Raw genomic sequence first — 14,528 nt, forward strand, 5'->3', positions numbered from 1 at the left:
TACTCATTTGCACACTCAGAAATCCCATAAAAACACAGAACTGAAAGCCATAACACATATGCAAAGGACCTGTATGACAAAAAAGAGAGAAAAATAAATAAATAAAAAGTAAAATAAGATTAGAAAGAAAAAAGAAAGGAAGGAAGGAAGGAAGGAAGGAAGGAAGGAAGGAAGGAAGAAAGGAAGGAAGGGCCCTGACATGGCATTATGAGACAAGGAACTTGAAAACATTCCTTTGACTTCATTTTCTGTTGGCCATCTACTGCTGGGCATGGGGCCTACCCTTAAGAGTAGTTAGTTCCCCCAGTGAGACTCCCTTGGAGGAAACTAAGTTTTCATTTGTAAGTGATTATTAATTATAGATAGTTCCTAGGTTAGGAATGAGGACACATGTTCACTTCTCCCTTCAGCTCTGACACCCCATCTGCTTTACACCATTGAAGGCCCTGTGTATGCTGCCTCAGTCTCTGTGAGTACATATGTGCATTGGTCGTGTGGTATTTAGAAGGCCTTCTTTCCTTGGTGTCCTCTGTTCCTTCTGGCTCTTACATTCTTTCCACCTCTTCTTCTGAAGGGTTCCCTCAGCACTAAGAGGAATGGATTTGATGGAGACATACCACTTAGGACAGAATGTTCCAGGGTCTCTTACTCGCTGTATATTGTCTAGCTGTGGGTCTCTGTGTTTGTTCCCATCTGATGCATGAGAAAGCTTCTCTGATGATGGCTGACCAAGGCACTGATCTATGATTATCACATGAAGTCATTAGGAGTTATTTTATTTCTATATTCCTTTAGTAGAACAGTAGTGTTTGGATTTACCCTAGGTCCCTGGATTATCTAGTTTCTGGTTCTTGGTCAACTAAGCAATGTCAGAAATGGATTCCATCTTGAAGATTGGGCCTTAAGTCAAATCAGATACTAGTTGGATACTCCCACAAGCTTAATGTACCATTATATTAGCATATCTTGCAAGCACAACACCTTTGTAGATAAAAAGGGTTTATGCCTGGCTTAGTGTTGACATTTCTCCTTTTGTTAGTTGCAGTGTACTAGTCTGTAGTTGGGGGGGGGGCTCTTTGTAAGCATCAGCTCAACTTATCCATGTTCAATGGGCTGTGTTGGTGTTGCCTTCAGCAATGGGGCCTTGCTGTCAGTTTGTGAAGAGCAACCAGTAGTCTTGACAACAGTCTAGGTTGTTAGAAGGTTCCCATGGGATCCCTTTGGCCAACAACTCAATTAACTGTAACCCAGTCCCAACCAGAAGCTTCATTTGGTGACAAACACATCCAGTTGGGGCTCTGTCTCCCCCATTATTTGGTGATTTTGTTTAGATTTCCTTCATACATGTATATATTTTAGGAAGCTTCTACTGTGTTAGATTTCTATTTCAAATGCCCTTGATTTTAGCTGTCTCTCCCCATATTCCTTCCCTCATCCTCCTTTTCCCTCCACCTCCCCACCTGTTCCTCCTATTCTAGTCCCCCTCTTACCCTTCCAGAACTATCTATTCTATTCTCCTTTGTTAAGGATGTCGATCTGTCGCCAAGTCTCTTTTTATCTAATCTCTCTGCCTCTATGGATTATAACCTGGTTATCATTGACTTAACAGCTAATTTCCACTTATATGCAAATACATACCATATTTGTCTTTTTGAGTCTAGATTGCCTCATTCAGGAGGATTATTTTTCTAGTTCCATCCATTTACCTGAGAATTTCATAGTTTAATCATTGAATAATATTCCACTTTGTAAATATATTAAATTGTTTTTATCCATTCATAAGTTGAGTGACATCTAGTTTGTTTCTAATTTCTGGCTATTATGAATAGAGCAGCAGTGAACATTGTTGAACACATATTTCTGTGGTAGGATGAAGCATCCTTTGAGTATATGCCAAAGAGTGGTATAGATGGATCTCAGGGTAGATTGATTCCCATGTTTCTGAGGAACTGACAAGCTGATTTTCATAGTTTCTGTACAAGTTTGCACTCCCATCATCAATGGATGGGTGTTCTTATTCCAAATCTTTGCTAGAATGAACTGTCACTTACTTTATTGACCTTAGCCATTCTGATTGGTAAAAGATGAAACCTCAAAGTAATTTTGATTTGCATTTCCCTGATATCTAAAGATGCTGAACATTTAAGTGTTTCTCAGCCATTTGAGTTTCTGCTTTTGAGAATACTGTTTAGACCTGTACACCATTTTGTAATTGGATGATTTGTTTTCTTGATATCTAGGACTTTTTTGAGTTCTTAATATATTTTGGATCTTAGCAAACTATTGGATGTGTAGTTGGCAAAAATCTTTTCCCATCCTGTAGGCTGCCAGTTTGTCCGAATGATGGTGTCCTTTGCCATACAGAATGGCAGCTTCTCAGTTCCACTAATTGTTAATCTTAATTCCTGTGCTAATGGTGTTCTGTTCAAAAAGTCTTTGCTTATGCCAGTGAATTTAAGGATCTTCCCCATTTTCTCTTCTATCAGTGTATCTAGTTTTATGTTGAAGTCTTTAATGAGTTTTGTGCAATGTCATAAAATAGAAATCTATTTGGATTCTTGTACATGCAGTCATCCAGTTTGACTAGCACGATTTGTTGAAGATGTTTCCTTTTTTTTCCAGTCTCTATTTCTAGCTTCTTTATCAAATATCAAGTGCCCATAGGTGTGTGGAATTATGCCTGGAACTTCAATTCCATTCCATTGATGGACATACCTATTGTTGTGCTACTACCGTGCTGTTTTGATTACCATAGCTCTGTAGTACAACTTGAGGTGAGGGAAGGTGATACCTCCAGGGTTCTTTTATTATTCAGAAGGTTTTTGTTGTTGCTGCTATTGTTTTTGTTTTTAACTGTCTTAGGATTTTTGTATAACACATTATTTATAATTGATTTTATAGATGTTTTAAAATGCAGAGCAAATTTGGCAAATACTTTATTGCCCAAATCTATCTACTTACCTTCCATCATAGATAACAGCATAATTTTAAAAATGCTTGCTATGTTTATCATTTGTACAAATGTATATTTGCCTAGACATGTATGTGTATATGTGTGTCAATGTTTGTATGTCCTTTTCCATGTTCGAGTGCATACACATGTGTACAAGTTTATGTGTACATGCATATGTGTGTGTGTGTCTTCTGTTAGCACCACATATTTTCCTTAGTAGTCTTAGTAGATTCTAAAAATTTCAAAAAAAGAAAATGCATATTCTCTTGTCCTGTGAATGGTGGTATTAGTGTGTTGTGTTTTCAGAGCAAATTTGCATATACTAACTAATTTTCTACGAAAGTCATAGAATTGCTTAGTACCTATCTCATTCAGTTTTAGGCTACTATAAAATCCATCCACCACCATGGGTGGCTTTAATAGACTTTCGTTTCTTATAGTTGTGCATGCTGGAGGCCTGAGACCAGTGTGCTCACATGGTCAAGGCAGAGGGCCTTCTTGAACTTGTGCTGTGCCCTCAAAGAGGGGGCTTTAGTTTCCCCCTGCAATGATCATTTTAAGACTTGTAACTCAGGTGGATGTCAATAGGAGGATGTATAGCTAAGTTATTAACTACTGCTATCTAAGGTACAGTAATTTGTCCAATTAGGAAGCTAAACCGTGGGTTTGATTCAGAGAGTCAAGGGCAGGAGAAGTTGTCACAAGTAGCCTATACTTTGCCTATATATTCTGCAGTTTACTGTTTTGAGTTTTTATTTTAGAAAATAACTCCAAACATTTAATATCCTTGCTGTTGGAAACCCCTCACCAAAGAAATATAAAAAAACTTCAGTGGTTCATATCTGTTCTGTTGCATTCTTAACTTTGTAAAATAGACTCTTTCATTTATAAAAATAATGTCAGTTGTGTTGTAACACTACTTGACGAATTAAAAATTCATTTGATGTGAACATTAGCTTCGAGGGGTCAAAGCTAAGTGAATCGTGAAGGAAGCCAGACTGTGCACCTGCATCTGAGACTGAGCACAGGTGCTCTCTCTCTTCACACTCATTGTGTTTCTGAGATCTTTTTTTCAGAGCACCTTTTAGTTTTTAAAAGTATAGCAAGTGTCCTTTCCCCCGTCATTTCATTTTCTTCTCTTAGACAATGAAAGTTTTCCCTCTATATTATGGAAAAGATGCCTGGATGTGGAGCTGAAGAGTAGAATTCTCATAATATTCCACATCATATTTCTTCGTTGCATTTCACTGAACCCAAGTTTCAGGATCTAAGCCCAGGAGCTCCTGGGTAGTTGCTGTGTGCACTTGTGCCAGGGTTCAGAGGTTTGGGAAGTAACACAGAAGCCATCGCAACAGGGCTCAGAGCCTCACATGATTCTTTCAGGATCCATCGACTCTCGGCCCTGAAGTACTGAAAAGCATCGCTAGAACCAACACTCAGGGAGTGGTTCGTAAGCCCGGCAGTAGTTCCTGAGACTCAGGCCTAAACTTTTCTGGGTCCACTTGGTTCCCATGAAGGCAGACATGATCTCTGCATGTTTGGATTTTTGCCTTTTAAAAGTTGGAAGTCAGCTGCCAACGGTTGCTCAGTGCCTGGCCTTACGCCTTACTCACCAACTTGGAGATTTGGAGCAAGAATTCTGGGGTTTGTTCGCAATGCAGGACCCCTGGTAAGGTCCCAGACTGCAAGTGGTAGAGCTTAGGTGAGCTGAGAAGCTTCCTGTCAGTTTTCTAAGCCATCCTGGCACGCAGACTCTGAAAGTAAGGCGAACTGTTTGGGGGGCACCCAGGCAAGGGGATCGGGATCCGTCCCTGGTACATGGGCAGGCTTCTGGGAATCAGGTGCCCATGGTGTGATGCCTTGCACAGCCTTGGTGCAGTGGGAAGGGGCTTGGACCTGCCTAGGCTCAGTGTGCTGGGCTCTGCTGACTCCCCATGGGAGACCTTGGGGATGCAGGGCAGGGGGGCATGGGAGAGAGGGCTGGGGGTGGGACGAGGGAGGAGGGGGAATCTGTGGGTGGTATGTGAAGTGAGTAGAAAATTTCTTAATAAAGAAAAATGAAAATAAATAAATTGTTTTCACTTGAGAGAGAGGAGAGAGAGAGAGAGAGAGAGAGAGAGAGAGAGAGAGAGAGAGAGAGAGAGAGAGAGAGAGAGAGACCTGAACCTTGGGCTCCCAAGAAAGGGGTTGGCAGAGTCGGTATTTTTCCTAAGGTCTTTTTTCTCATCCCTTTAAATGGCAGATGATGTAGCTCAGGTGCTAGGCACATTTCTTTTCTAATCAAATTTTACTATACAGATAAACCTTTTATTATTCCTCAGTGGCAATCTTTTTCTGAATGTCTTTCTGATGGCTCCTAAGCCCATTTGTGCTTCAATAATTCTGGGAGCTTGTGCCTCATGGAAAGGGAGGGGGTGCTGGGGGTAGTTGATGCACTTCCTAGATTGAAATTCTTGACTTTTTGGTACTCAGTGCACAAAACCACACCTTTAAAATTCTTAACCGTGAACCAGCATTTATTAAATGTTTAATAATATTCACAGGAGCTGGATTAACTCTCCTCATGCTGCATTGAGTCTGATCACAATTTAAATCGCTACTGTGGAAGATGCAATTTAATCAGTTTTTCCTTCAAAAAGAATTAATTCTTACTCTATGGCACAACAGGAATCCATATTCTTGACTACTCAGAGGTACAAAATGTTCTAAAAAGAACACAATGTGTATTTTAAACTGTGAATTTGTGTTCGATTATTTTGTAAACCATAAACTACAGCACAAATTTCACTAATTTGTTTACTTGGGGTTAAAGAAATATTTAATTAAGACAAACCGATTCTAGCTTGGGACTTTAATCAGAGATAATTGAGAAAGTATTATGTTACCCATTATTGCTATTTATTTCTTCCACTCACTGAGACTCTATAAAGACCCGGCCCGGGGCAAGTTGCTTTTAAAGTCAATGAGGTAGCATCAGAGGCTTTCTCAGCCAGGATCATGTGTCCAGTTGCTAGCAGTTCTGAGATCTGAAATCCAGTGGGAAAGATTCTAGAGTTTACCCCATGTCCCTTCCTGCTCCTGCAAGCCCTCCATAGGCAGTCTCTGTGTCTTCTTCACAAGAAAGGGTGCTTGGACTCATAGAGACTCTGGAAGATTCCATGCAGAATCTTCTCAGATTCTGAGAGTCAGAGCACAGCCCTAGGACAAGCTCAGCACTGCTTTGGGACAGAGGGACAGTCTGAAAGTGTCTGAAGGTTGGCATCCATCCAGAATCCATGTGTTGGAATCTAACAGCCATTGGAAGCAGTGTGATGAGGTGGGTTTTGTGGAAAAGAAGTCATGAAGACTCCTCTCTCATAAACAGGATTAGTAACCTTAGGGTAGCAGTACAAGTGAACTTCTTTCCTCTTCCATCGTGTGAGGGTACAGTTGAAGAAACCATTTATGAGGAATGGGCACTTGCCAGACATTAGGTCAATTCTCACACTGATTTTGGACTTGCCAGCTTCTAAACTTGTAAGTGGTATTTTTGTGTTTGTCGATAAACTACAGAGTGTAAGGTGTTTTGTTATAGAAGTCCAAGTGATGACAGCTCCTTTACTAAGGGAGAGAAAGGACAAGTGAATCATTACTAAATGATGACACAACGAAGCAGTGATGAGATCAGCTCCTATTGTCTATCTTATCTCACGTGAACTGATTTTACCTAAATGAGAAACACCGGGCAGACACTAGTGATGTAAAAGAGATGCAGGTGTAAGGTGTGGGCCTTCCATAGTGGTGGCCTTTCCAGAATGTTCCAGAGCAGCAAAGCTAATGTTCACTGAGCACTGTTTATATGCCACATTCTTCATAAGATGCTCATATCTGTGATCACACTCAGAAGTTCCGTAAGCCAGGGCTCATTTCCTCTAGGTTTGACTCATCTGATGTTGCAGGGGAGCTCACATGCACAGTGCCTTCAACTGGATCTTTTCCTGTATTGACGCTCTGGTAAGCATTTCTCCAACTTGTCTGGACATGGAATGCTTTATTTATTTTATAGACTCCGTAGAAGCTAGGGACCTAATATGTGCCTAGATCTAACTATATGCTCCAAAAAAGGTCCGAGAAATATTAATTATCGAAAAAGTAGTTGCTCTTTTAGACAATATATTCCAACCATCAATAAATAAACTTTGTAACTTTTATAGGTATGTTCACTTGACTCTTCATATCTACTTTGTATCCTGTTGTGTGTCCAGAAGACGATAGGCAAGTTTGCTTTTATACTCTCTGACGGAAGTGAAGCTTGAGGAGGAAAAGGGTGGACTTGGGGTATTTCTCCTTTTGACTTTTTCACATTAGGTGCTGTGGACATCCTTTGATGGACGGGCCTAGAACATCAAATGCACACTGTTGACTTTCCGTGACCTTCACCCATGCCTTTGTTAGTGGCATATTTCGTATATACTTCTTCCTCGGGTTAGCACTGTGTAGCAAATTTAGTATATGCTTCTTCCTTGGGTTAGCACTGCGTACTGTCTGCCTTCTTCCAGGAGCCTAACTAGTAAAATATTCTTCTTAGGTAAATGTTTTTGAAACAGATTTAATTTTAAATGTATTTTGAGTACTATTTTCCAGCAACTTTTATTAAATGTGGTTTCTATAACCCTGCTCTGGTGTATTGGAGCTCTGAAGAAGCAGGTGTGGTGATAGCTATCTATTTCACAGGGAGGAAAGTAAAGCAGGTCTTTTTCTTGCTATCTAACTCCTGCCCTGCTTCTCCACTACCAGAAATGGGAAGAGAAAGGGGGTTCAGTGAACAGCAGAGTGACCTGAATATTTCAAACTCTCCGTCATTATCATGCTGTGCTTTGGTCCTTTGTAAAGAGACAGATAAGTCTCACCTGGTGGCCAAGGAAACAATAAAGCCATGCACTGAATAGCATATATTTAGTTCACTGAAGAAGTAAGGCCAGTACTATATTTAGAATCACTTCTCTGCAGTTTCTGATCATCAGATAATCCAGACAGTGGATGCCAAAAAGGGAAATTTTGTATTGTTAGAAAACACTAAAGAGCTTTATGCAATTGCAAAAACCGTGAGCCCAACCCAGGTACTGACAGAGTGCTTGGTCCCCACGGGAGCACCTTTGACTTACTTCACTGTCAGTTTCCTTTCCTTGATTTCAGAGGCACTGGAAACAATGTTTGTCTTATGGATGATTGCTAATCTTTTCTACCCTTCTTCTCGTTGCTGGTAACTCCTCCTTGATAAGCTCAGGATGGAAACATTCATTCTTAGGAGACTTTGGTGTAATTCATGACAACTTTAGACTGAACAGTGTTCCTTTTCTTCATCTACTTCAGATGTGATATCTTACTGGAGCTCATTTGACTCAAAATAAGCATAGCTTCTGGTCGAGCCCTTGGAATCAGAACAAGCAAAGGAGAGGAATGGAGTTATGATCAGTGACAACAGAAACTTTGCTTGGCTCTGGGATTTCTGACCATACTCATTTGCAAGAAAAACAATCAGGCTTCCCAGAGGAGCTCTGAACACATCACATTGTTCTGATGAACTTAGGAGTTGCCATGTAAGCCAGGCCGGAGAGACGAGAGACGCTTCTGGGAAATGATGGATAGAGAGTTTCTACCACAGTTTTCAGCAGGTGCTTTTTTTCTTGACATTTTTTTGGCTGTTGGCTGGAGGCAATTTAGCTTTAATGGAGGACTGTTGGTTTATGTCTGCATTGTGTATCAATCTTGGGCTGTTATTGTCCCCATATAACCAGTAAATGATGAGAGTAACAACAATCATAAAGAAGTAATCCAGATAGGGTAGCAAGCTGACCACCTGGGACGTGTGTGCTCTTTCCTCTGTGTGTGGTCCTTCTTTCACATTTAAAAATGGACACAAGCAGCAGTGAAAGGAAATGCAATAACAAGGACCAGCTCATATTTGTGTATCAGGCTGTGCAGAAGGAGGAGGGATGGATTTAGTGTCCCCCATGACTTTGGGTAGCTTGCATCAGTTCAATTTTCTAACCAGGGCAATTTTTGGAAGTGTTTTGCATGTACCTTGAAGGACATTTTCATTTATCATTACAGTTGGAAGAATTATAGAGTTTGATAAATATTTATGTGATGCCACTATACTCTCAGTGTTTCATTGAAATGAAAATGAAAATGGTCTGCAGTCCGTATTTTCAGCTTGCCAGTTTATTTTATTTTTTTTTATGAAAGTACATCTTATCCAGAGAATATCTGCAAAGAGTTGTGAGTAGGAGTTGGTTCGATTTACATTAAATTCTGTGCACTGCTATTGAATAAAATAGGGCTCTCCAAATTCTCCCACTGGACACTATAGGATTTAGTGGCTCCTCTGGGCCATTCTTCGTGATTAAATTCACAGATTTTCATTTGCATAGCATAGTTAATATTCTGGTTGCTTTGAAAAAGCAACATACAGTTGAAAATGATAGCTAGTAAAATTTATCAAATATGAAACATAGTGACCTAAAAAGTACATAAAATTTGAGAAAATTAAGATAGAGAATTTAGGTATACACCATACACACACATTAAAAGGTAGTTTGACAAGAACATAAACACACAGAGGTTTACCTCTGAGACCTATAAATGTTTTTCTGGCCCTCTACTTCTTTTTCCCCAAATTCTAGTACTAACTATGCACCTGTTCTCTCTTGTTCTAGAGCTTTGCTCAGAATGGGTGGTGGTTTAAGTCAAGGGTAGGTCATATTGACAGAGAAATGTGTAACAGTAAAGTGTGTCATGTACAAGAACCAAAAGCATCTACCAGCCACTCCTGTGGCCTTACCATCACCTTTGGATTGTGAGAAGATTTCCATATGTTCTGAGGTAAGACTCTCTGAGAGACACTTGGAACACTGGGGTGAGTTAGTGATAAGATGGAAGTCTTCTGAGGCAACCCCAGGAATGGACCCAGCTTCCTTAGGGCCAGAGAGCCACCACTGAGCGGCTGTATTGAAGAAAGAACAAGTTATGACAGAAAAATTGCATGTTTTTGAAATGAGGAAAAAATTATATTTCCATAAACTGCAAAGTTCATAAATACCACAGACATCATTTAAACCCACAGAAGCAACATGATACTTTACTGGCCAAATCCTGACATTGGCCTCATTTCTGGCTGCATCCTTGGTTTGCTTGCTTCTCTGTAGTATAGCAATCTCATAATAATTGCTGCAGAAAGCATGGAAATACCATTTGCTTGTCTTCCACAGTGGATGGCTGAAATCTGGCTTTATTATTGAGAGTTAAGATGTATTTTTCCTAGGCTTACTTCTTATTGATAATTTAATGTAAACTTTCAACCTTGCTATCAAATTTTGGAAGATATCCTATCAAACTCACTGCCACAAATATTCTTACCATTAATGTGTCACAGGTCTAGACTCCGTATAATAGGAAGAACAATATACCCTCTCTCTCTCTCTCTCTCTCTCTCTCTCTCTCTCTCTCTCTCTCTCATCTAATTATTTACAGAAAACAAGCCCCAGTGCATGCACAGTATCGGTGCTTCAGTATCCAAGGCAAAGCATTCATTATGAATGTGGTAGGAACCATGCCTTCCTATGCCAGGTTTATATGTCTTTTGTCTTGGTGATTTTCCTTAGATAGCTTTCTGGATCTTTCCCTTTTATGTATAGAAATTATTCAGATCCCTAGAATGCTTACAGGTTCTTTGCCTTACATATGAAAATTACCATGGCAAGAATCTGGAGGCAAAGGGCAAAGACACTGAACAATATCAATAAACAGATAGTTTTGGAGCTGGAGAAAGCTCAGTTGATAAATGTTCCCCTTACAAGCATGAGAACCTGAGTTTGTATTACCAGGGCACACATAGAGTCTAAGCATGGCTGGGGTGACTATAATCCTGGTCCTGTGGAGGTGGAGACAGAGGATCCCTCAGGCTCACTGCCCCAGCTGGGTTAGCTGCACTAGTTGAGTTCCAGGTACACAGAGAGAGACCTTGTCTCAAATAACAATGTAGAGGGGCATAAAGTGATGCTATAGAAGGTAAAAGCACTTGCTGGAGTTTGGATTCCAGCACCCAATGACTAGAATTCCAGCTCCAAGGCATCCAACACCCTCTTCTGGTCTCTGCACTTGCCTGTAGACACATGAGTATATGCCCTCACACAGACACACACACTAAAAAAAGATCTTAAAACAGTAAATATATGATGGAAATGACTGAAGGAGACACCAACATCAACCCTTGGTATCCACATGCAGTCTGCTCATGTACACATACACACACACACACACACACACACACACACACAGAGAGAGAGAGAGAGAGAGAGAGAGAGAGAGAGAGAGAGAGAGAGAGAGAGAATCACAGTTCTGCCTCACTTGGGTGTGTGTGGGGACGTGACTGGTATGCTCTGGTTGAATCACTCAGACAACTTAGCTGCAGATGTTCACAGATGCTAATCTTAGGTCAGAATTCTAAACTTCATAGGCACAAAGTGTGATTCAAAAGAATATAATCATAGTTTAGCTAATTTAGGGCTTCATAATTTGGTTGGATACCCTTAAGAAGCAGGATGTCACCCTCAAAACAAATTTGCTCTAATCTATAGTAAATTTATACTTTATCCATAACCTGTTTATGATAGCATGTACATAATTCTATTAAAATCGATTTCCACACACATAATCCTGTGACATTTAGAGACTGCAGAGCAGAAAGTTTTCCCAAAATAGTTTATGAACTACAATGAGAACCAGGCATGAAGCACGATGCACAGACCAGGTCCACTCTGTACTTTATTACTAGGGAGTGAATTAGTGTTATCTCGCTTTCCTTCAGGAACACCTGCAGCTAGACACTACTGTCTTCCCCATCTCTCACATGAGAAAACAAGCTTGCTTTGGAATTTCTTTTCTGAGTCCTCCAAGTTTGTGAAGGAGCTGCAGTTTGGGCCAGGCAGGTCAGCAGTGGATTCTGAGAGCTTAATCAGGGTACTTTAGTCATTTTCTGGACTAACAACCCCAAGCATCCTGGGGTTTAAGTCAGGAAGGGTTCATCACCTCATTACCACACAGTGAGACAATTATCATTGCAACGAGAAGACAGGATTATCAGCATTGCCCAGGTTCCCTATAAACCAGCTGGGAGAAGGACAGTACCTGATAGGTCCTAAGAGTGCGATCCCAGGGGAGCACAGGGGAGAAAAAGGCCAAATGGAAGGGATCCCAAGTACATACTAGCATGTTATTAACTTGGTCTCAGCTTCACAACTGCCATATTGTTTCCCAGTCCCCTGTGCATCCGCAGGAAGTCACAGGGAACCATAGGGTAGGACAATTTCAGCTTGGACCTAGAAGAAATGTGAGCAGAGGCTAGCTTTGATGTCTCCTCTTCATGCCTGGCCTCATATTGACATGATTTTTCTCACAAGAAAGTACCAACCTCTCAGCTAAGACTTTTCGGATATGCTGATGTGTCTGGGTAGCTGTCAGGGAAACCAGAACTTTCATAATACAGTTCATCTATTTGCAGCTATTACTGCCTCCATTTTTTTTTCATGGGTGCTGTTTACAGTGGGAGGCAGGAATCTCTGCTATGTTGTATCAGTGAAGAGTTTCAGTTAGGAAGCAGGAGGAGCAGTTAAGTATTATGTTGCCTTGGAGCATGCTTGACATTGGTAGAGCACCACCCGAAGAGTAGGCTGAAACTGAGCTGTGCTTTGGAAAGATTCTGTACTCACAACAAACCAAAATTAAGGCAAAAGCCCATACACTCTGATGCTTGTGTGTGGAGGCATTTTATTACTCAGAACATCATAACACAAACAATACATTTCCCAGGACTCTGCTTTGTTAAAACCCCACAGTTCCCATCTCTGGACCCTAGAATTCTTAAAAGCATAAAACAAAAACAGCAGGATTATTTATTATTTAATCAATGTGGCTAGAACATAGTTTTGTGTCCTTCCTTTCTTGTGAACATCCACAGTCAGAATGTAGTTTTATCAAATACACGTGTGAGTTTGTGGGCAGGAAGTGGGAGAGAGAGAAGAGGCTGGGGTTGGGATCTAAGGGAATGGTATCTGCTCGGCTTCTTCTCAGGCTTCACCCCTCCCGCTGTCCCCATGTGTGTGAAAGGGGCAGGTATTAAAAAGATCTGTCTCACAGGATTCTGGAGGTCTCCAGAAGAAGCATTTAAGCAGGAGAGCCAGGGAAGCTAGCAGCATGGCTCAGCCCTAGTCAGAAAGAGACTCCAGTTCTAGGTCTAAAGCCTTGCTTCACATACTTTTAGTTACTTTCTGTCATTGCCACAAAATATCTAAGGCAAACAATTTTAAAAGAAGACACATTTGCCTTGTCTCATTATTTCAGTCCATTGTCAACTGGTGTCAGTTTTCCTGGGCTTTCGCTGAGGTACATCAAAGGTCACTGGGAACTGGGAAGTAGACAGAGAATCAAAGCACCAAGAAGAAAAGACAGATAACAGACAACCTTCAACAACATTCTTGCAGCAATCCAGTTCCCCACCCCATGATAGCCCATCAGCTGTGAATTCACCAATGGGTTAACTCTTTGATGACGTCAGTACTTTCATGACCCAGTAACCCTCCTATTGTGCCACTAGTTGGGCACCAAGACTTCAGTACATGAAGAAGGATTGTTTATACTCAGACCGGAACAATCTTGGAGATGACTACACTGATAGAAATCCTAGAGTTCAAATGCAGGAGAGCCTTGAGTTCTGCTGTCCAAGGACAAGGAGAAAGTGTTTCTGATCCAGAAGAGAAAGCTCACCTCCATGCTCTCTTTGTTCTGTTCCACTGCTTGGTACTCACTCATGTTGCGTGATGATAGATCTTGTTTACTTGCACTGATTCAGGTGCCCAGAAGTGCTCACTGGAATATTAGAAATCAAGCTACCCTGACTATCCCAACCTCCTCAACTTGAAATCCCCTATCATTCACTCTAATGCAGACAGTCATGATCAGCAGAGATAAATGTAAAGGATAAAGGACAGTAAGCCAGGAGACTTTAGACACAGATGAGGAGAAGAGAGTACATAGCTAGTAGTGGGTTATAAAGAAAATTCCCCAAGAAGCAGCTTCCTGATGAAGTCTCTAATCACAGGAAGAAAAAAAAAATGATTAGATTGGATGCTTGCCACAAACTCTGATAATTTCTCTGTGAAGAAAGGTGAAAAGGAGGCTGGAGAGATAGCTCAGCAGTTCTTCTTCCAGAGGACCCAAGTTCAGGTCTCAGCACTCAACACTGGGTTTCCCACAGCTTCCTGTAACTTCAGCACCAGGGAATCGGACAGAATCCTCTTCTGGTCTCTGTGGACACTTGCATACATGGACACACACACACACACACACACACACACACACACACACACAGGAGCACACGTATATACACATAAGTTTAAAAAATAAAAATAAATCTTAAAGAGTGAAAACCCGTAGGAAGAAGGGAGCTTTAAAACACAGTTGTGTCTGGAGATTTTACTGAGCCTTAGAACATCCTGTTGGAACATATTTTTCTAATAAATCAAGTTTTGATGTTGAT

The 14,528-nt window shown here is 40.9% G+C and overlaps 1 protein-coding gene across 5 annotated transcripts in view; it reads left to right on the forward strand.

Moving 5' to 3' along the window:
• Positions 1-14,528, forward strand: part of Fat3 (FAT atypical cadherin 3) — a 602,516-nt gene that overhangs the window by 124,675 nt on the left and 463,313 nt on the right. The window lies entirely within an intron of this gene.

Source organism: Peromyscus leucopus, chromosome 7 (assembly GCF_004664715.2).
Source record: "Peromyscus leucopus breed LL Stock chromosome 7, UCI_PerLeu_2.1, whole genome shotgun sequence".
NCBI classification, from domain to species: domain Eukaryota; kingdom Metazoa; phylum Chordata; class Mammalia; order Rodentia; family Cricetidae; genus Peromyscus; species Peromyscus leucopus.